Source organism: Sminthopsis crassicaudata, chromosome X (genome assembly GCF_048593235.1).
Source record: "Sminthopsis crassicaudata isolate SCR6 chromosome X, ASM4859323v1, whole genome shotgun sequence".
Classification (NCBI taxonomy): Eukaryota; Metazoa; Chordata; class Mammalia; order Dasyuromorphia; family Dasyuridae; genus Sminthopsis; species Sminthopsis crassicaudata.
This window is the reverse complement of record NC_133623.1, coordinates 4,250,707-4,273,018: the sequence shown is the minus strand read 5'-3', so window position 1 is coordinate 4,273,018 and position 22,312 is coordinate 4,250,707. Positions and strand designations below refer to the sequence as shown.

The 22,312-nt window shown below is 37.2% G+C and overlaps 1 long non-coding RNA gene across 1 annotated transcript in view; it reads left to right on the top strand.

The window, feature by feature from the left end:
• The first annotated feature begins 437 nt into the window (after positions 1 to 437).
• The window catches only part of LOC141549256 (uncharacterized), a 76,643-nt gene continuing 54,768 nt past the window's right edge, over positions 438 to 22,312 (top strand). Inside the window, exon 1 of the long non-coding RNA XR_012484299.1 lies at positions 438 to 562. This is a non-coding gene — a long non-coding RNA (uncharacterized LOC141549256). The remainder of the gene's footprint in view (positions 563 to 22,312) is intronic.

Below are 22,312 nucleotides of genomic sequence, written 5' to 3'. Positions count from 1 at the left end.
CCTGTGTTTGTATTCTTGGGTTTATTGAATATTAGGTTCCTGTGAGATTGTTCTTGAACCTGTTCCATTGTCTTTTTTTTTTTTTTGGTGGGGGGGAGGCAGGGTACATGTACCTGCACATGTTCGTGTGTGTGTGTGTGTATGTGTGTGTGAGATACGACACAAAGATAAGTACATGGAAAGTTCCTGAGGAAGGAAACCCCAGCTGTGCCATGGGGGGAGAGAGGGGTGTCACCTGAGCCGAATTTGGAAGAAAGCCTGGGATTTAGAAGCTTTAAGTGCTTTGGATTAAAACATAAACATGAATGCAAAGGTGTGCTTTTGTGTCTTTGAAAAAAAAAATAAAAGTATTTCCTTGATGCAAATATTTTTTTTCCTTTGCCGTTTACCATTCTAATGTTTCTTTTATGACATTTGAATCCCAAAGCAACCGCTTTTCAGCTGGGAGTGGATGCAATAGCGGGAGCCCCTATGTGTTCATTCAGGATGACTGCAGTGGCTCTTGGCAGGAGTCTTAAGTACATCCTTCAGTGGCAGCTGGTGACCCGCATTTTGGCAGAAGGTGAGTGTTCACTGTGAGGGTTAGTTTATTTAGCTTATTTTATGTTCTTTATATTTGTAAAAATAGGATCTTGTTTACATATGGGCAGAGGAAAGCTTAAATAAACAAAAGCTCAAAACTAAATGAAAGATTTCAAAGCATGTTCCTTTGGTCCAGAGTTGGCTAAGTGAATTCAGCAGGCGTCCCAGCCTCCTTTTCAGCACGCAGTTATTCCTCTTTTCTCACCATTAGCAAGTGGCATGGGGCAAGTTTGGCTAAAATGTGGACCTCAGGGGACTTTCACCTGCAGATTAATAATCCAAGCTGGATTGAAACAGAGCCAAGAAAGGCTTGCATGTGGGAGAGGTGACTGAAAATGAGCTCTTCCCCGATGCCTTATGTGCTCATCTCCACTCTTCCACTGAGCGTGCAGCCCTCTCGCTTGAATAGGAGACTTAGAACACCCAGATCCCACCTGTGCCACCAACTGTGGCCAAGTGGCTTTGCTGGTTAGCCTCCTTATTGTGAAGTGTAGGGAAGGGTGCCCGTCAGGTTTAAATAACAAAGACCTTGTGTTCAAATGAAATAATCATAAGTACTTTGCGAACTAATATTTGGCATTAATTGGTGGGAAAAACAATCCAGTCAAGGAAAGCAAGTGGAGACGTGTTAATGGCCTCGGCTGGTATAGCCTCCATTTATGTGACAGAATCTAGACTTCCCTGGAGAGCCAGCTCATAGACATCAGGTTTGTTACTTCGAATAGCTTCGGTTTAGTCTTTACTTTTTGCTTATTTCTCTTTTTAATTCTGCTTTAAAAGCTGGAAACTGCTAAGGTGAGGACTGGAGAAAGCTATGCTGGAGAACCATTTCCTCTGGGGTTACAAAAGCCCTGACCACTGAGCATCACTTAATAGGAGAATAATAGGCAACCCCTGAGTGACAGGGGAAGGGGAAGCATTGAGTTAGGGGTAGAATGGAAAGAATGAGAATAATGTAGCTGGATAAAGGGACTATGAATAATCTGTCAGCTGTGGAGTGGGATGGAACTAAAGAACGCTGGGGTATTGACTACCAGACTTGGTTCTGTATGGGGGAACGGACAGGCCTGAAGGCAGATTTGGAGTTCTGGTCTGTGCTGTATATGGATATGGGGGAGCAGTCAAAACTCTGGTCTGTCTCGGGTGGCCCCTGAGGATGCTGAAAACCCTGGACAGATGTGGATGGCACATTACCAAGCCTCAGATAAAAAACACTAGATGAAACCCCAAAGAGCCCAGAAGAAGCAGGTGATTGCAGTGCTGTCTGGAGAGCAGCAGAGAGACAGGTCTCCTCTTGCTTATTTTGCAAGGGTGTATTAATTGGGGTGAACTTGAGAGAAAGAGGAACGTTTTGACAAGCTCTCGAAATTGATAGACCCTCCCAAGATGCTGTGGGGAATGGGCAACAGTGTATGCAAAGAGTCAGTATTGCCTTGCTAGACCTCTCTGAGCAGGCACGTGATGAACTGGAGCATCTGATGCTCTCACATGTGGAGCTTCCCAAGGGAGATCAACTGGCCAGCCTTGCAAGGAAGGTCAAGGTGGCTGATCTTTAGGGGTCCACCCATTTGGGGGCCGAAAGCCAAGAGACATATTATTAGGACAGATGATGTAGAAAAATGTTTGCAGACAGATCGATTCCATTTTCACTCTTGCAAATAGAAAGAGGAGCAGCAGCTCCAAGTGGACAAGAGGGTACATGTGTGACTATGATGGCAGGATGGAAAACCAGATGAGGGAAAGTAGACCTAGACTGAGGTCATCAGCCAGATGCAATTGAAAATCAGGGTTCCTAGCTTGGTGGCCCACCCATTTAGAGCCATCAGGAGTCACAGCATCAGCGGAAGCCAAGAAACTGAGAAAACTGTTCTTGGACAAATGAGGTTCCTTGGCAATGATAGCTATGAAAAGGGATATGGTGGGAAGCAGAAAGGGGAGGGGATGACAAAGTCTTGGAAAACCCCAAAATGAATGAATTCACTTCCACTGGAATATAATAAAATAGGAACCTGTTGCAGGTTGTTTTTTGAAACTCTGAGGGAGTTTCCCCAAGCAGTGTGAAGAATGGCTGCCCTGTTGAGCTGTGCCCCCAAAAGGGACGGACCCATCCTTGATCCAATCCTTGAGTGCAGCGGAGAGAAGGAGCCCTATCCTTGAAATATTTGGTGCCAGGCAGAAGCCATGTTTTGGTGGGAAGTACCTCTCCCCAAAGCACATGGAAAAGAGAGATGTGGCAAGATTGGGACAAAAATATCCTGCTTGAATTTTGAGAAAGAAGCCTTGCTCCAAGGGCTCCTTTGCGAGCTTTGTACGTGACAAACATTACGAGGGCACACACTGAGCTGGCGGCCAGCAGTGTACAGAACGGGTGCCATGTCTTATGCTCCACCCAGGAAATAGGAGGCAGAAAGGTTAAGTTTTAACTTTATTCTTTAAGATCGGTGAATTTGAACAAGTTTAGACCGATTTGTAACCAGCTTAGATTTTTCTTTGAATAATTTTAATGGAAAGGAGAGTGAATAATAGGGTGAGAATATCATGAGACAAAAATGAGCACCTCTTGTAAGGAGCTTTGAAAGTGTTCACGGGATTTGTGAGATGTTTGGAGGAAAACTAAACATATCGTGCTCTCATTGCATTTTTTACCATTGGCAGAGCTCCAGGGGATTGTTTGAAAGCTGTGCAGATGATGACTTTAACATGGTGTTTGTTCCATACAGTGGTAGCTTTTGTTGGATGGGCAGCAGGCACTTGGGCTGACTGCTGCTTGGCCGGTGATGTAGTTATAAATGTTTGCTTGGAACCCCTGCCTCGAGACCACTTAAACTTAGCAAGTAACCCAGACCTAGGGGACTTGAGCACCCATCTTTTGGGCAGAATAGAGAAATGTTGGTCCTTTTAATGGAAACCAAGAAACTGAAACTATTGAGGATAGACAGATGTCTAACTTTTATCAAATCCCCTTGAAAGCCTCATGTTCATGGGAAAGACTGAGGAAAAACTGCACTTTCATTGAATTTTGAATTAGAGAAACAGGTTCAATGGGATTTTTACAAAGTTTGTGGACCTTTACATGGCACACCTGGAGTTCAGTGGTACCCCTTTTCAAGCTGGCAGTAGCCCATATGGAGAACTTTTGTCAGGTCTTGTAGTTAACTATTAGTAAACTGAAGTTTCAACTCTAGTCCAGTGAAATTCAGCAAGTTGCTGGTCCTTAGCCTAGTATATCTCCTGGCTGCAAGGGAAGGGACTGAGAAGATGGTGAATGGACAAATAAATATACATCTTTTTCATAATTGCCTTTGATACTATTCATTATGTTTATGGAGAGATTGGGAGGAAAAAAACTTATGCCAAAAAAATATTGTTATTGTATTTTTTCTTCTCTTATTGCTATAGCTACCATTTCTAGTATAATATTGAATAATAGTGCTAGTTTGAGTTTATCTCCATTACAAATAATGCTTGTTGATGGTTTTAGACAGATACTATTCATCATTTTTAGAAAGTCTTCATTTATTCCTGTGCTTGTGAGTGTTTTAATAGGAATGTTTTAATAGAAATGTCAAAAGCTTTTTTCTTTTCAAAAAATATTTAATATTTAATTTCCCCCTAATTATATGTAAAAACAATTGTTACGGTTCATTTTTTTTTAATTTTTGAGTTCCTATTCTTTCACCTTCCCTTTAAGAAAGCAAGCAGTTTGACACAGGTTATACATGTGCAGTTATGCAAAATGTATTTCCATATTAGTAATGTTGTAAAAGAAAGCACAGACCAAAAAACCAAGAAACAAAGTAAAAAAAAAAAATATGGCCATATCTGTATTCAGACTTGATCAGTTCTTCAACTGAAGATGGAGAGCAGTTTTCCTAAGTCCTTTGAAATTGTCTTGGATTATTACATTGCTGAAAATAGCTAAGTCATTCACAGTTGATCGTCGTCCGGTATTACTATGAACAATATTCTCCTGGTTCTGCTCATTTCACTTTGTATCAGTACAAAAAGGCCTTTCTGGGGTTTTGGGGGGGAGCATCTTATTCTTCATCTCTTGTAATACAATAGTATTCCATCACAATTATATACCACACTGTTGTTCACCCAGTTGATGGGCAGCTCTCTCAATTTCCAATTTTTTATCACCACTAAAAGAGCTACTATAAATATTTGTGGACATATTGGTTTGGGATCTATTCAGGATATGACCTAGTAGGGGATCAAAGGGTATATGAATGCATTTGGAAATAATTCTGATCCCGATAAACCATGGGTAGGTACATAGAATGTAGGCAGGCTACTCTTCCTTCACTCTACTGTGGCCAGTAGAGAAAAAAAAAGTTTTAGAATAAAAATGTGTATCAACTCCTTGTGATTAATTTAGCCTTTTGCAGTTGAGAGAATGTCCATGATACATGGGAAGTAGAGAGTAGGAAATGTAAATGATCAGTAATTTTCATGGAGACCATTGAGCTATGGGTAAGTTAGGTTCACAGTAAGGTCCAGGCATTTAGAGTGGTTAGAGAAATCCTGGAAAAGCTTTGGGTGGGGATGCTGGCGAGCTTCAGAGTAAAAGGTCCTGGAAAGAAACCAACTATGAATGATTTTTAGAAAATGCCTAAGTGGATAGAACACCAGCCTTGAATTGAGGAGGACCCGAGTTCAAATCTGGTCTCAGATACTTAACACTTCCTGGCTGTGTGACCCTGGGCAAGTCACTTAACCCCAGCCTCAGGGGTAAAAAAAAAAATGCCTATAAAAAAGATTAAGATGTATAGCCATTTAAGAGGGTTGAATGGTAGCTTCAGGAGACTGAATACTACAAAAAAGAGAATAATTTAGGACTAGGGACAACTTTGTGGACAGATGGAAAGTGGGTAAACATGCAGTCTAGATGAGTGCAAGTCTATCTTTTTTCAGCACTCCTGAGGTATGGATGAGTATTAGTCCAAAGGCTATCCTAAATACGACTAAGTCTCTCTGCCAAAAATCTATGATAGATAAGATAGGGATCATCTTGATTGGTTTGCTAGGGTATTTTAATCTTATGGCATTTTCTCTGGCTCAAGTGAAGGGTTCAACAGACAACACATCACTTCTCTGTTTCTGTACTCCTGATTATAGAATAGGTCTAAAGGTTTCTGCTCAATCAGAATGGCAAATTAGATCAAGCTGTGTGCCTTCCCAAATCTATCCAACTTTGGACTCTGATATCTATATTGTCTTGGTTTTCCAAGGATAGAGAATCAGTATGTGTAGAAAAAAAAAAGAACTGATGCTGAGACCCACCATTTTCCACAGCTATTGGATTCATGGAGAGAAGTCGGTCACCCCAAGTTCCCTGAGGGAGTAAGTACTGCTCTCCTTAGACAAAGATCCAGGTTTAAGGTAGCTGGCCCCCCTTAATTTTCATGGCAAGCTCAGGACTAACCTGGCTTTTCTTGGTTCCCTTGCATCAGCTGTTTCCCCAAATCTCCCCTCCTCTAAAAAATCAAGTCACCCCACATGTAACATCTTACACCTTAAAAAGCTATTATTTTAAAAGTGAGTTATAAGCAAATTCTACATCCCTCTTACCCATTATAACCAAACTATTCACAATTCCATCGCTGGCTACCAAAAAAATCTCCATCTCTGCTCATGCTTTCTTTCTAACTTACTTTTTTCTTTCCTTAGGTCTACACACCATTGAAAACCTTTCAAATTTTCTCAAAAGTTCCTAGCTTTCTTATGCCTTCCATTATAAATGGTTATTTTCATGCAAAATTATAAACTGTTTAACATCAGGAAAAACAGTATATGCTTAAAACTATTCAGATTGGAATTTTCTTTCAGCTTAAAAAAAAAAAATAACCAATCTCTAGATTCTTAGGCTAGAAGCCATTTTTAAAAGGTAAATGGAAAAGTCACATCCATGTCCTTCATATTTCAAAGCATCCTTGAGTTCTGTTAGTGATCTACCACAGAGTCACAGCCTGCTGAGGGGCAATACTACCCACCAACAGAGGATTCTGAGGCGGTATCAAAACTTAATAAGCTTTCAGGTCCCTTAAACAGGTAATATGCCGGGTGCTGAATGGAACTAAATCTAAAAGTTAAATGTAGGAGTTTGGGGTAAAAAAAATTGTCCCCCAAAGCCCTTTGAAAAAAATCAAGAAAACATGCAGTAAATTGAGTGGTTTGTTGATGGGTTTTTCAGCATGTCTTGAACACAGAGGGCATCGGGCAGTGTGGATCATTGCTGCCCCCCCATGCCTTTGTGGAGGTATCTAATGAGACTGTATGCTACTAATACACATCAGAAAGTTTTAAGTAAGTAGAGATGAAGAGAAATGGGTAGAATATTAAGGAAGGTGGAATCTTTTTGTACTCACCTTGTAAATGGAGGATAGTGCGATATATAAGGTTTGGGAATTTGGAAAGAGTTGAGATTTTTTAAATCTCATTTGATAGAGGAAGGAGGTGGACAAATTTTCAAGAAATTAGTTACAATTCCAAATGAATAATATATTCTGTCAGATTACATGCACATGCTGCATAGAAACAAATTTGCAGCATGGAATAATTTTTGTATAGCATACTAAACTTCTGGCCTTTAAAGACCATTCGAAGGGGCGTTCCCATCTTTACAGCCTCATGGGCTCCAGAAGAGGAGAATGAGAATGTGAGACTGCTGCCAATAATGCTTTGAAATCAGCAAGCTCCAGAATTTCAGGTACTGGGCTTCAGGGAAAATAGAAACTTTAAATGTTATCATTTGGGATTGTCAATCCAGCTTTAATTTGGTTGGATTTTGTCCTGAAAGTAGATTTAAAAAGTGGTCTTGTTTAAAGTGAAATGTGTTCTATCTCCTGTTAGGATCATTGTGGTGAATAAAAACGATGTAAAGAAAGTACACTCGATATTGGGCATAAAAACAGCAGGGTTCAGGAAAACCTGAGTTCAAATGTGCTGTGTGATCCTGGGAAAATCACTTCACCTCTGTTTGCTTCCATTTCCTCTTCTGTAAAATGGGGATGATAACAATAACATCTACTTTCCAGGGGGGATTGTGAAGATCAGATGCATAGTAATTGCAAAGTGTTTAGCATTGTTCCTGGCACATAGTACTATATATATGTTAGTTATTGTTATGATTATTATTTTAATGACAATAATTCTTTACTGGTTTTTGAATCCCATTAGCAAGAGGATTCATAAATGCATTAAAGTAAATCAATGCTTTTTGTCAAAAAGTTTTGTATTATGCTTTCAAAATATAATTTTTAAAAATATGTTAGGCTTCTCATTTTTCTTGCATTGTGAATTTGGGAAATAGTTGTATAACAAATGCTGTTAATTTGAGAAGTGATATCTAGAAGGTATTGTGGTTGTATTATCTGAAGTTATTGAAAATTCTCATTATGATATTAGGTTAAACTGAATATTTAAGTGGGTATATCTTCTATGATAACAATAATTTACTGTTGCTAAAGAGAAAGATCCTGGACCTTGTAAATTGTCTTTGTGAGGTTCTTTGGGACCTTTTATTCGGGTAGAATCTACCCAAATAGAACATATTTGGGTAGAACTTAGTTCTGTGAGAGAAGCTGCTGACAGCCTGTTGTGAAGTTATAAATAATAAAATTGTTTTAGAAACTGGGACTTCTCATAATTGAATGAGAAGGGCTTAAAAGTCTTCATTTTAAAAAAATAATGTTTTTATCTGATATTGTTTGCTCATTGCTTATGACAATTATAAAATTGTAACTAGAAAAGAATGTGTTAAAGTTACACTTTTGAGCCAATTTAGTATCAACAGAGACGTAGTTCTGAAATGTTTATTTTTCCTTAAGAGTTAATAAGCACAGTGCTTATCTGATGGTCTGTGGGCTTATGATATCCAACATTTTCAGGGTTTTTGAATGACCATTGTGTGATATATGAATACCATGTATTCACCATATATGAGAAACTATAGAATGTGAATATGCTTAATTTGTAATGATTGATTTCTTGCTCCAAGATGGATTAAACTAGAAAGGGCAAATAAGATAAGAACTTTTATGTGATTTTTCTCACTGTTACTGAAACATGAAAAACAAAAGGAATGTAGCCCTAAGCTGTGATTAGTGAAATTTTGCCATTTGAAATAACATTTCTTGGGACTGTAATATGATGTTGCTTTGAGTTTTGATTGCAGTTATGACTGTCTGAATTGGCGTGAATAGTCTATCATTCAAAAGAGAAATCCCATGAACTTCCCAAAGGGAGAACAGATTAAGAACTGCTGCAGTAACTGTTAGAGGTCATCCCTTTGCTAATGGCTGTATATTCACATATAAAAATTAGGTCCTTAAAGTATCTCATTCTTCCTAAAGATTAGGAAAATATATATCCTTAAAAGGCGGGGATGGGTTAAAGATGTTAAAGTTTTCAAATTTTAGTGAAATAGTAAATATTGATTTAAGAAAGCAACAAGATTAGACTTTTCTCTCAGAACTTGTGTTTCTGTGTGAGAGAGACACTGAATATGATTAAATGGCTTCCATATGTTTCTAGTGGGATATATAAGCTTTGAATATCTTAATAATAAATTCTCAAAGTTAGATTATGAATTTTATACATAAAATTGCATTGATAATGATGTAAAGAAAATTTAAATTATGTTTTATCCTCTTTTGAAGTTTCTATCTTGATAATATTAAGAGAGAGAAGGGCTCATTTTACAAATCAAGCCCTCTTGGGTCCTTGGGAAGATTCTTCCTTCTGCTTGTAGATCTAAGGTACGGGATTCAAGTAAAGATAGAGCAACTAATATGTAAAACTGAAGTTTTCTGATTTCATGTGAATTATAGACTCCTAATTTAATGTTGTTCTTGGAGAGTCATTAATAGAGTTAGCTCCATAAGGTTTGAACTGGTTTTCATCACACAAAGTAGTTTCAGGAAAACCAGATTTAAGAGGATGTACTAAATCGTATTGACATTCCTGTGATGAGAACAAACCCCATTGCAGAATTTTCATGGGAAGATGTTTCCAGGGATCAGATGACTACACTAGGCAGCTGGTTCTCAAGATGAAATGTGATGATTAAATGGTCATTTGGAGTGAGTTAGCAGACCCTAGAGAGACTTTGTTCTTTAATATCGATTACTTTGATTTTACTGTTTCATGGTGTGTGTTTGCTTGCCGAAGAGATATGCCTAGTTTCTTTTTGTTGTTTTGCGCTTAGAGCCATTCCTCCTGCAACTTTTGGTCAACTGAAAGCCTGTCTTGTGTTCATATTAACCTCACCTAACCAAAACCTGACTTATGGAATAATACTGTCGACTCTTTTTGACTTTCTTTGGGTAGAAATCAAAGGGAAGTTTGAACTCTGCAAAGTGATTTAGTTATTACTGCAGCTAAGTGGATAAGCAAGAATTTCCCTGACAATGTATTATCTTGGTGATATATAAGTCTCTCCTCTCAGTCCATCATGACCCCTCTAAATAGAATTTATTCTGTAGCCTGACTTAGTCTGTAAACAAGTTATTAAGTCTGTTTAATGAGATATCTCTCCTTAAGGAATGTATGAGATTATGATTCAGATTTGTTTAATTTAGATTTTTTTAATACTCATGAGTATAGGGCACTTGTTTCCTGGTGTAAATTTAATCCCCCCCTCATTTACAGCCCCTGAGAGTTATTCAGATAGATTCTCCTGACCATGAGAGGTTGGGAAAACTTTGCTACCGATCTGGCCTTTACCCCTCCTTAAAGGAATTCTATTAAGGTATAGACAAGATAAACAGTGAGGAGGCTGTCTCTAGTGAGTTGGGTTATTTTAATGAACTGCCTTTGAGAACTTAATTTGGCTCTTTGCTTATGACACAGTTGGGTTTTAAAGGGCTCCAAGAGAGAAGAATTGTGAGGAAAGTGTATTTATTATTTATCCTTTGTCAATATTGTCTGAATCCAGGTTACTTATACCTTCGGAATCTAATATTTAATGTGCAACAAGAAAATGGTATTTACACACATATATTGTATCTGGGTTATATTATAACATATGTAAAATGTATGGGATTGCCTGTCATCAAGGGGAGGGAGGGGATAATTTGGAAAAATGAATACAAGGGATAATATTATAAAAAAAATTACTTATGCATATATACTATGGAAAAAATTCTAAATATATATATATATATATATATATATATATATATATATATATTGTCTGAATCCAGCTTTATGTGGCTAGAAAATTGTCTAACCCAGAAGTTTACCTGAGAGAGCTGGCTGAATTTCAAGAAGCTCTAGGTCGGAACAGAAGGGAGTACAAGGGATAATGTTGTAAAAAAAAATTACCTATGCATATGTACTGCTAAAGAAAATGTTATAATTATAAAAATTAATTTTAAAAATGCTTAATAGAAAAAAAGAAGAATATAAAGGCAGAAATGAAAAGAGGGGGGAAAAAAAGAAGCTCTGGGGAAATAGGATGGCCACAGGAAATGCTTAGATCCCACCTAAAGTTTGTGCTTTGGGTTCCCCAAATTTGAATATTTATACTTTACAACTGATACACATTTCAATCCAACTGTCTCAGTACATTACCTACTACCTACCTGAAGACAGTGAGACATATATCTTTGTGACTTTGTCTGAACTCACAAGAATTTTGGAAAGAGCCAGTCACCTTTTTCTAGCTCTTGACTCTCCCAAATTACCTAATCAAGTTCTTTATAAAAACTACTTCAGGTTTTGGGGTTTGATCTCATAACAGGCTTCAGTTAGAACAATGAATTGGATCAAGATATGCCTTCTCTGGCCTGTCCAGCTTTGAATTATTGTAGCCACTTTTATTTGGCTACCCAATGATGGACTATCAGTTTGGGTAGAAAAATCCACTAGGATTCTGTATCCCTGTGAAATAACTTTACTGGTACGGAGCACTATCCGGGAGGTAAAAAAGGAATTGCCTCCAGAAAATTCCACAAAAAGCATTCAAAGAAACATGGGCAGCAGCTTGAGTGATTTGTTCATGGGTACTGCATGTTGGTGATTTCCCCTGGGCCAACTGAAGAGGGCAACAAGCAGTGTGGATCTCTGCTACCCCATTTGTTTGATGTTATCCCTGAGCTCCAAGTTTGGCATGATTTCTACTCACAATGATGCATTAGATCAGGATTGCCTTTGCTGGGTTTTTCAGCTTTGGAGTATGTTGTACACACATTTGCTTGGTTATACAATGATAGACAATCATTTTGGGTACAAAAATGTACTGGGGATCATAAAGGAGGGAAAGGGATCCACAGGTGCAAAAATGTTTGTGGCAGCTCTTTTTGTAGTGGCAAGGAACTGGAAACTGAGTGGATGTCCGTCAGCTGGAGAATAATTAAGTTATGTATGGTACATGAAGGTTATGGAATATTCTTGTTCTATAAGAAACGATCATCAGAATGATTTTAGAGAGTCCAGGAGAGACTTACAGGAACTGATGATGAGCAGAACCAGGAGATCATTGTACATGGCAGCAAGATTATACAATGATCAATTCTGATGGATATGGCTTTTTTCAATAATGAGGTGATGCAGGGCAATTCCAATAGACTTGTGATGGAGAGAACCATCAGCCCCCAGAGAGAGGACTGTGAGGATTGAGTGTGGATTACAACAGTGTATTTTCACCATTTTTGTTGTTTGCTTGCTTTTTTTATTTCTCATTTTTTTCTTTTTGATCTGATTTTTGTTGTGCAGCAAGATAATTGTGAAAATATATATAGAAGAATCGCCCGTGTTTAACATGTATTGGATTACTTGCTGTTGGGTGGGGAGCAAAATGTGGAACACAAGGTTTTGCAAGGGTGAATGTTGAAAATTATTTATTCATATGTTTTTGTTTTTGTTTTTGTTTTTGTTTTTGTTTTTGTTTTTTGAGGCTGGGGTTAAGTAACTTGCCCAGGGTCACACAGCTAGGAAGTGTTATATTCATATGTTTTGAAAATAAAAAACTTTAATAATAAAAGAAAGAAAAATGTACTGGGATCCTATGTTCCTTTTTAAGAACTTTAAAAGTGTATGTAATTGCCTCAGCAAAAAAAAAAGGATATGTAGGAGTCTGGTGGGTGAAAAAAGATCCACTCCCCCAAAAAAACTTAATCTTTCTTAATCAAAATAAAGGAATGATTTTTTTCTGAATAAAAATGAATATATTAAAATAAATTGATAAATTTATTCATATAATGCAAAAATTCAACATTGCATCTGTCCAATAAAGTAGAAAATAGAGCAGCGGGGCCTGCCTACCCTGGCCTCTTAGCAAAAGGCTGGCTCTTGAGAAGGTCACAGAAATCATGACAGGTTCCTTGCCTATCTTCAGCATTTGTTGACGCTATTTTGGAACATTTTTCCTTTTTTTTTCTCCATGGTGTTTATGTTACTAGGAAGCACCATTTTCTATAAGTTATCAAAAAATTAAACAAATGCATTTATTCCTTTGTCAAAATAAGGAAATAATTTCTAGTCTGAAAAAAATTAAACTTGTTTTTCAAAGCAGAAGTAAACCAATGGTTTATTTGTTTAAATAAAAGTTTGAAGAAAGTGTAGAGTAATTAGGAGTCTTGAATCTGCAGCCTGTTGGCACAACAGTGATTCCTGGCAAGATTCTAAGAGGTATTTCACCCTCCCTTTTTAATATTTTTTTTATGTCTTAATTTGAACTTTGGCAAAACTAAACCAAAAATAATAGAAGACCAGAGAGTAACCTTATCACCTGCTATGATGGAGTTTATTTAACAATGCAGCAAATTATATTGTATTTTTGACTTAGCCAGCAAGGATTTTTTAATTACCTGTGAAGCTTTGAAATGTAGATTTGATTGGACTTTTTTCAAGGATATTTTTGGACATTTTCCCAACTTTTCTTGCATGTTATTGGGGTTGCCGGGAATTAACTCTTTTGAACAAGTTTTTTAAAAAATGCAAAGTAATGGGATAAATTTCTATAATGAATTAAATGTATAAATGTATTCAGTTATTAAAAGAAATGTGGAAATTTATTCATTTCAAATTAGAAACGAGTTAGGCCATTGGGCAAAAGAACAGATATGAAGAAAAAAAAAAAAAGATGAAAAAGTCATTGACTATAAGGATCTCATAATCTAGTTTAGGCAACACAGACACACAGATGATGATAGATCTAGAGTTGGAGGAGACCGCTAAAGTTCATCTAATCCAAACCTGTTGTTTCCAGATCAAGAAGCTGACATCCATTGAGTGTAAGTGAATTGCCCAGCATCACACAGGAAATAAACATGAAAGCCATAAATGACATTGAGTACATATCATATAATAAAGGTCCAAATTTTGTTGAGCTTATAACTGTTATTAAGAGAGAAGGGAAATCAATTAGGGCTGGATTAGAATCACTGAACACTGTGCATAATAAATTGCTTAATAAATGGTTACTTGGTTTGAATAGGAAGCCTGGAATTAGAGATAATAATAGGGTCACAGAATCTCAGTGCTGGATGACATATTTAGAGAGAAAGAAGATGGCATCTAGTCCAGTAGCATTTGTTTCTTCCAAGCTTTACAGTTGATAAAGCTTTGCTTGCAGCTGTCAAATCCTGAAATAAACATGTAAGAGAAGAAATAAGGTATCTTTTAATTAAGATAACACAGTATCAAGCCTGCCATCCTGGGGGATGTCCCACGAGTACAGAGCACTCATGGATCTTTTATGGATTTTTCCAATTGGGAGCCTCATGAAAAAGTATCTTATGCTTTTAGGAGAAAGAGGAACGGAAACCATGTAGACCATATTAGACCTGATCACGTGATACTAGTCACTCTAGTAGTCCAAGCAAGGAAAACCATTTCATTCTAGCTCTCCTGTCCTCCATGCCTTGAATCCCAGTGGAAGGGGGACAAGAGTAAGAGCAGCTACTTTGGAAACTAGCTTTGTTTACAGGGTAAGAGGCCAGAGTAGGATTTCGGGTAAGGGTCAGCTCAGTTTAATGGAAGGTAAGTATCTTATGAATAGGAATGCAAGATATTACTAAAATTTTGACATTAACTAGGATCATTTAAGAGACTTGGCAAGTAATATTACATTTGCTATTAACAATTTTCTGTCATTGCCTCAGACTGAATGTAAATAGAAATTGCTTCTATTTGGGCCCCAAACTCTAAGGGTCTACCCCTCTCAGATAACTTTTTTTCTTTTTTGACAGGGTAAAAAAAAAGGCCATTCTTTGCTTCATTTCTGACATAACCTTGATCACTGAATGGGTGTTGCCTCAGTCAGACAGAGCTGTGAAAGACCTCTTAAAAAGGCGGAGGGCTCCCACCACATTAAGATTCATCTCCAGTGATCCTGATCTATATCTGCTCACTGGACCTAGATGGCTCTGGAGGGAAAAGTGAGGCAGGTACCTCTCTCACTTAAATCCAATTCACCTGCATGCCATGGCATCACCTCCGTGATATCATGGCCTTCTTTGATAATGAAGGACAAACAACAGCATTATATTAACAATTTTCCTGTCACCGCTATCAGATCAAATAGTGGGGGCACATTTTATTATCCTCATTTTCCTCATAAGAAAACAGAAATTCGGTTATTTTAAGTTATTTGTCCCCAGTTAACAAGAGTGGTTAAATGGAGAAGGCTGTTTTTCTGAGTCTCCAGTCAATGTTTTCTTCTACTAACAATCATAGTTGTTTATATGGGGATATGTATGCGTTTGCCCATATGTCTCATTACTTCCCACTAGAATATAAACTCCTCAGAAGAATGAATTATGATCATACATATATGGTTGTAGATATATAGGTATATTTTTATATGTGTATATACGTATACGCATAATCATTATACTAGCTATAGAGCATTAGTTGAATTTACTCATGACTTCCAAAAGCTCAGCACTAGAGTGGGAATACCAGGGCTGAGTATATTCCATCTTCTGGAAACTGGTTGTTTTCTTGGGCATTTGGGTCCAGGTAAGGAAAAAGGAAAACATTGATCCAATGATGGATGCCAAAATAATTAAAGCAAATGGTATGACATAAGATGAAGCATGGTCTGAAGATATGACTTTCCTTTCCACTTCTAACTCCTCTCTTCTCTCTAGCTCTTTCCCGGCTCTCCCCTCTGAGTGACTACTGATTATGTTTTTTCCTAACTCCAGAAAAATAATTCTTATACGTAGAGAGGAGTATAGGTTTTCTTCCATCCCTTCCCTTGATTCCTGAAGTTCCTCTTAAATCTTTAGTCCTTTACATCCTTTGTCTCGTGATTCTTCTTTGTCCTTTATTTTAAACCTTCATTGGGTTTTAAACAAACAGTAGCCTTGTCTTGCCTGAGAAAGATGCAAATTACTTATTTCATTCTTTTCTTGGTCAGTGATCTTTTTCCCCCTTAGGTTTCTTTTGTTTAGCATGTTCGAGTAGAATGTCCTGATTACCTCTGAATACTTTTGCAAGAATTAATCAAGAAGGGCAGCTAGGTGGTGCAGTGGATAGAGCACCAGCCTTGAATTCAGGAGTACCCGAGTTCAAATCTAGTCTCAGACACTTAACACGTCCTAGCTGTGTGGCCCTGGGCAAGTCACTTAACCCCAGCCTGGAGGGGGGGGAAAGAATCAATCAAGAAAATTTTATTATGTACCTACTAATTCTTGTCTTTGGTTCAATTTATAAGTTTCATGGACTGATTATTAGACTCAGCTTTGGAGGATATGTTTGGGCCGGGAAAGGGGGGCAAGGGGGAGCATAGCTCATTCATATTTGCTTTTAGAATATCCTATTACAATACCTCCTCTGATTGCTAGATATAGAGAGTACTTTTGGGCTTTTCAAATTTAATTTCCTCCATAGTTGAAGGCCTTCTTTCCTTTTTTGTGGATGCTTGCAAAATCATTGTTATGGAAATTAAGTTCAAGCACTGCATGACTTAGAATTTTAAGAAGTGGATTTTTCTCTGGCAGAGATCTGTGGATGCTATTAATCAGTACATTTGCTGTATGTTTTCAAAATGTCTGTGTAGTCTTCTTGTATTATTTCTTGCAATATCCAGGCTTCTAAGTTTATCATTTTTTCTGGAAAAATGATCTCCTAAAAAACTACCATATAAAGAGTTGTAGTAAACCCAGATGTCAGGACAGGATAAATGGCTCATCCAATACAAGCAAGAGGAGTAAAAGTAGGTTAACAAAAGTAGGTTTCAAAGATAGGTTTCAAAGTCCAACAAGGCTAGGGAACCAGAACCAGGTTTCATTGCCTGTCTCAGCTCCATCTCCTGGACAGAACTCCTAATTGCTTCTGACCATACTCTTAAATGGTCTTGAACTAGATGAAGCAGCTGTACTGCTATTTCCCTTTGGTTTTGTTGTTCTTTTCTATCTGGAACCAACTTTTTAAAAATTCTTATCTAAGAAATATCTTGGGGGAGATAGACTTTCTCTTGTCACCTTTTATCAGCTTCACCAGAAGATGGTGCTGTTTCACTAAGTGCTACTGGGTGGCTAAAGATGGTTCAATTTGTCAAAACCTTTCAGAATCACTGGAAGAAAACAACAGTTGGTGCCTTCCTGCTGATCTGGGGATTATATTGCCTTTATAGGGGATACTCTATGATAACTCATTAAGGAGAATAGCCTATCAAGAAGCCCAGGTATTTGGAAATCAATTCACTATACAGAGTATTGGCAGAGAATATACATACATATATTCATACATATGATTTATATAAATATAACTATCAAGCATCATATGCAATGGAATACACTAGAATCTTTTCCAATAAAAATGAGAGTGGAGCAAGGATGTCCACTCTCCCCACTATTATTTGATATAGTTCTGGAAATGTTAGCAATAGCAATAAAACAAAAGAAAGAAATTAAAATCATAAAGATAAGTAAAGAATTCATAAAACTATCACTAATTTCTGATGATATGGTTTACTTGGAAAATAGTGGAATCAGCAACTATACTAATTGAGACAGTCCCTTCAATAGAGTTGCAGTCTACCAAAAAATATTCAAAAATCAACACCATTTCAATATAATAACAAAATATACATCAATTACAGAAAAGGAAATCCCATTCCAACTAACTACAAAATGTATAAAATATCTGATGATCAACAAACCAAAGTACATAAAAGACTTGTCTGGATGAAATTACAAAGTGCTTCTTAAAGAACAACTTAAATAGCTGGAGGAACATTCAGCATTCATGGCTAGGTCATTCCAATATAACAAAAATGACAATATGACCAAAATTAACTCACACTTTTAATGCTATATCAAGTTAATACCAAATTGCCAAGGGGATACTTTATAGAACCTGATAAAATAATAACAAAATTCACTTGCAAAAACAAAAAATCTAAAATATCCATTAAAATGATGAAAAGAAGTAAGAACAAAGGGTACATAGTATTTCTGGACCTCTATATTCTAAAGAAGCTGTCATAAAAGTTGCTAGGAAAACTGGAAAGTAAGATGTCAGAAAATCAGCATAGACCTACATCTCACACCTCATATCAAAATAAGGTAAAAAAAATGCCCAAGGAAATACTAAAGAAGGGGAAGGGACCTGTATGTGCCAAAATGTTTGTGGCAGCCCTTTTTGTAGTGGCCAGATACTGGAAGATGAATGGATGCCCATCCATTGGAGAATGGCTGGGTAAATTATGGTTTATGAGTGTTATGGAATATTATTGTTCTGTAAGAAATGACCAACAGGAGAAATACAGAGAGGCTGGGAGAGACTTATAGGAACTGATGCTGAGTGAAACGAGCAGAACTAGGGGATCATTATACACTTCAACAACAATACTATATGAGGATGTATTCTGATGGAAGTGGAGATCTTGGACAAAGAGAAAATCTAATTCAGTTCCAATTGATCAATGATGGACAGAATCAGCTACATCCAGAAAAGGAACACTGGGAAATGAGTGTAAACTATTGCCATTATTTTTGTTTTAACCCCAGGTTATTTTTACCTTTAAAATCGAATTCTTCCTTTGCAACAACAACAACAACAATAAAATTTGGTTCTGCACATATATATTGTACCTAGGATATACTATAAGATATTTAATATGTATGGGAATGCCTTCCATTTAGGGGAGAGGGTGGAGGGAAGAAGGGGAAAAATTCGGAACAGAAAGAGTATAAGGGATAATGTTGTAAAAAATTACCTATACATATGTACTGTCAAAAAATGTCATAATTATAAAATTAATTTTAAAAAAAAGAACAATTAAAAAAATTTTTTTAAAAATTAAAAAAAAAAATTTTAAAGGTAAAAAATGGATACATTATTTAGGTGTGAAGAGTGTTACCATAAGCAAATTAGGAGAGTGAGGGATAGTTTACCTATCAGATCTTTGAGGAAAGGAAGAATTTATGACCAAAGAAGAACTAAAGAACATTATTAAACGCAAGATGGATAACTTTGATTACATTAAATTAAAAAGGTTTGCACAAACAAAACAAACAGTCAAGATTAGAAGGGAAGTAGAAAGCTAGGGGGAAAAAATTTATAGCCAGTATTTTTCTGATAAAAGCCTCATTTCTAAAATATGTAAAAAACTGAGTCAGATTTAGAATACAAGCCTTTCAATCAACATGTACAAAGGATATGAACAGACGATTTTCAGATGAAGAAATGAAAGCCATCTATAGTCATATGAAAAATGCTCTAAATCACTAATGATTAGAGAAATAGGAATCAAGACAACCCTAAACTATCACTTCACACCTATCAGATTGGCTAAGATGACAGCAAAAGATAATGATAAATATTGGAGGAGATGTCGGAAAACTGGGACACTAATGTATTGTTGGTGGAGTTGTGAACTAATCCTAACCATTATGGAGAGCAATTTGGAACTCTGCCCAAAGGGCTATCAAACTGCATACCCTTTGATCCAATAGTTCCACTACTGGGTCTGTATTTCAAAGAGATCATGAAAGAGGGAAAAGGACCCACATGTGCAAAAGTGTTTCTAGCAGCTCCCTTTGTGATGGCAAAGAAATGGAAAATAAGTAGATGCCCGTCAATTGGGGAATAACTGAATACGCTATGGTATATGAAAGTAATGGAATATTATTGTTCTATAAGAAATGATGAACAGGCTGATTTCAGAGAGACTTACATGAACTGATGCTGAGTGAAATAAGCAGAACCAGGAGATCATTGTAAACAGTAACAGCAAGAACTCAGTTCTTCTCAGTAGTTCAGTGATCCAAGACAACCTCAATAAACTTTGGATGGAAAATACCATCTGTATCCAAAAAGAGAACTATGGAGATTGAATGGAAATCAACACATGCTACATTTATTTTTTTTGCCCTTTTCTTTTATTTTTTCCTTTTGTGTTTTTTCCCTTTTGTTCTGATTTTTCTCTTCCAACATTATTCATAAGGAAATGTGTAAAAAAATGAATGTACATGTATAAAAATGGTGTTTTTACCTGTAACTGGAGAAAATAATTAAAAGAAAAAGAAAGAAAGAAAGTTGTTAAAGCCATCTGGTGGGGCTGAAACTGAAAAACTCCAGCACAGACTACAATAAATCATTTAGGATAAGAAGGGAAGTCAGCAAATGGGGGAGAAAACAACTTTGCATGTTATTTCACTTAGAAGGATTTGGTATGTAAGATATATAAATAGTTAATACATATATGTGTGTAAAGACACAAACACACACAGCCATACTCAGTAGATAAATCATCAAAGGATGTAAACAAAGAATTCTCAAAAGAACTTCCAAGTATTTTCAATCACATTACATATGCTCCAAATCACTAATAAGACACATGTAAATCAAAACAATCCTGAGGTTGAAAATTGAAATTACCAAAAAATGGCAACAATGTAGAAGGGGTTGTGGGATGATAAATAAAATTGCTGGAGTGTGAAATAGTACAACCATTTTGGAAAATAATTTGGAATTATGCAAAGTAATTACAGTGACTCCATTAATTACATTTATACCCCCATGGAAATCATCAATAAGGAAAAAGGCCCTATGTTCTCTAGAACACTTATAACTGCACTTTTTGTGATAACTGAGAATTGAAAACAAAGTAGATACTCATCATTTGAGGAATGGATAAACAACTTGTAGTACTGGGATGCTATTAGATATTGCTGTTCTATATCAATGTGATGAATATAGAGAAGCCTGGGAAGATCTCTGAGAACCGATTCAGAAGGAAGTGAGCATAGCCAAGAAAATAATATACACAGTACTACAACAATTATAATGGAAAGAATTATACACCAATACAAAGGGGAATGGAACAATACCAAGAAAAAGCATGACTTGAATAAAGACATATGAGACCTCCAACATACCCCCCCTTCTGGATTTTCAAAAATAGAAATAGTCATATTTAATTTTCTTTTCAATTTCATGTAAAAACAGTTTCTAACATTTGGTTTTTTGTTTTGTTTTGTTTTGTTTAAATTTTGAATCCCAAATTGTCTCTCTCCCTCATTCCCATCCCTCCTCCCTGAGCTGGTAAGCAATTTGATCTGAGGAGTTGGGAGATCCACAAGTGTTACACACTGCACAAGTTTTCAGATTTCTCAATGTATTGATAACTGATTTTTTTTTTCCTCTCTAAGAAATACTATATGGGCTCTTCTAGAGGGGTGGAGCCGAGATGGTGGAGAAGGCACACACTTTAAGCTCCTCTCATGCCCTCACTACCAATCTTTGAATTCAGCCTCAAAAATAGCTCTTGACTGGTGAAATTCACAAAGATTAAAGGTGCAAGGATTTACCAGCGGAAAATAATCTGGAGGACCGCCAGAGCAGGTTTGGCCTGAGGGGCAGGAACAGAGCAGTGACAGGCAGGGAGAGAGGAAAGTCTGGCGTCCTGAGTGGACCAGAGACAAGGATAGCCTCTGTGGCTAGAAGAGCAGTGGAAACAACCATGCCATAGGCTGACTGCTTTGCCTTGATTGTAAAGCAGGGGACCAGAAGAGAGATGAGAGCCAAAGGTACAGGGTACTCTAAAAACGCCAGAACTGTCCCCCACCCCCCAAACCAGAAGTGACAGCATAGACCAGCGCAATTGTGCAGCTGCACTCAGAAGCACCACCAGGACAGCTGCAAATCTACATTACATTGCAGGGGGGTGCAGCCTGAGGCAGCCTCTAATCTGCATAGTGGAGGGGCTCAGCCTGGGGCGACAGAACTTCCACAACTCAAGTGTGCTTTTGGGGCAGAGACACTTCCGGTCCATGCAGAGCTATTCAGATGGTAAACTGCTAATGCCCACCGGCTTTAGATTGGGATGGTGACACTTTCACTGCTCAGCCTCTTGCCTCAGGACAGTCGTTAATCTGAGAAAAGTGACTCTAATTTATAAGAAATCAAGCCATTCTCCAGTTGATAAATGGTCAAAGGATATGAACAATTTTCAAATGATGAAAGCGTGTTCCAAATCACTATCGATCAGAGAAATTCAAATTAAGACAACTCTGATTTACCACTACACACCTGTCAGATTGGCTAAGATGACAGGAACTAATAATGATGAATGTTGGAGGGGATGTGGGAAAACTGGGACACTGATACATTGTTGGTGGAGTTGTGAAAGAATCCAGCCATTCTGGAGAGCAATTTGGAACTATGCCCAAAAAGTTATCAAACTGTACATACCCTTTGACCCAGCAGCGCTACTACTGGGCTTATATCCCAAGGAAATACTAAAGAAGGGAAAGGGACCTGTATG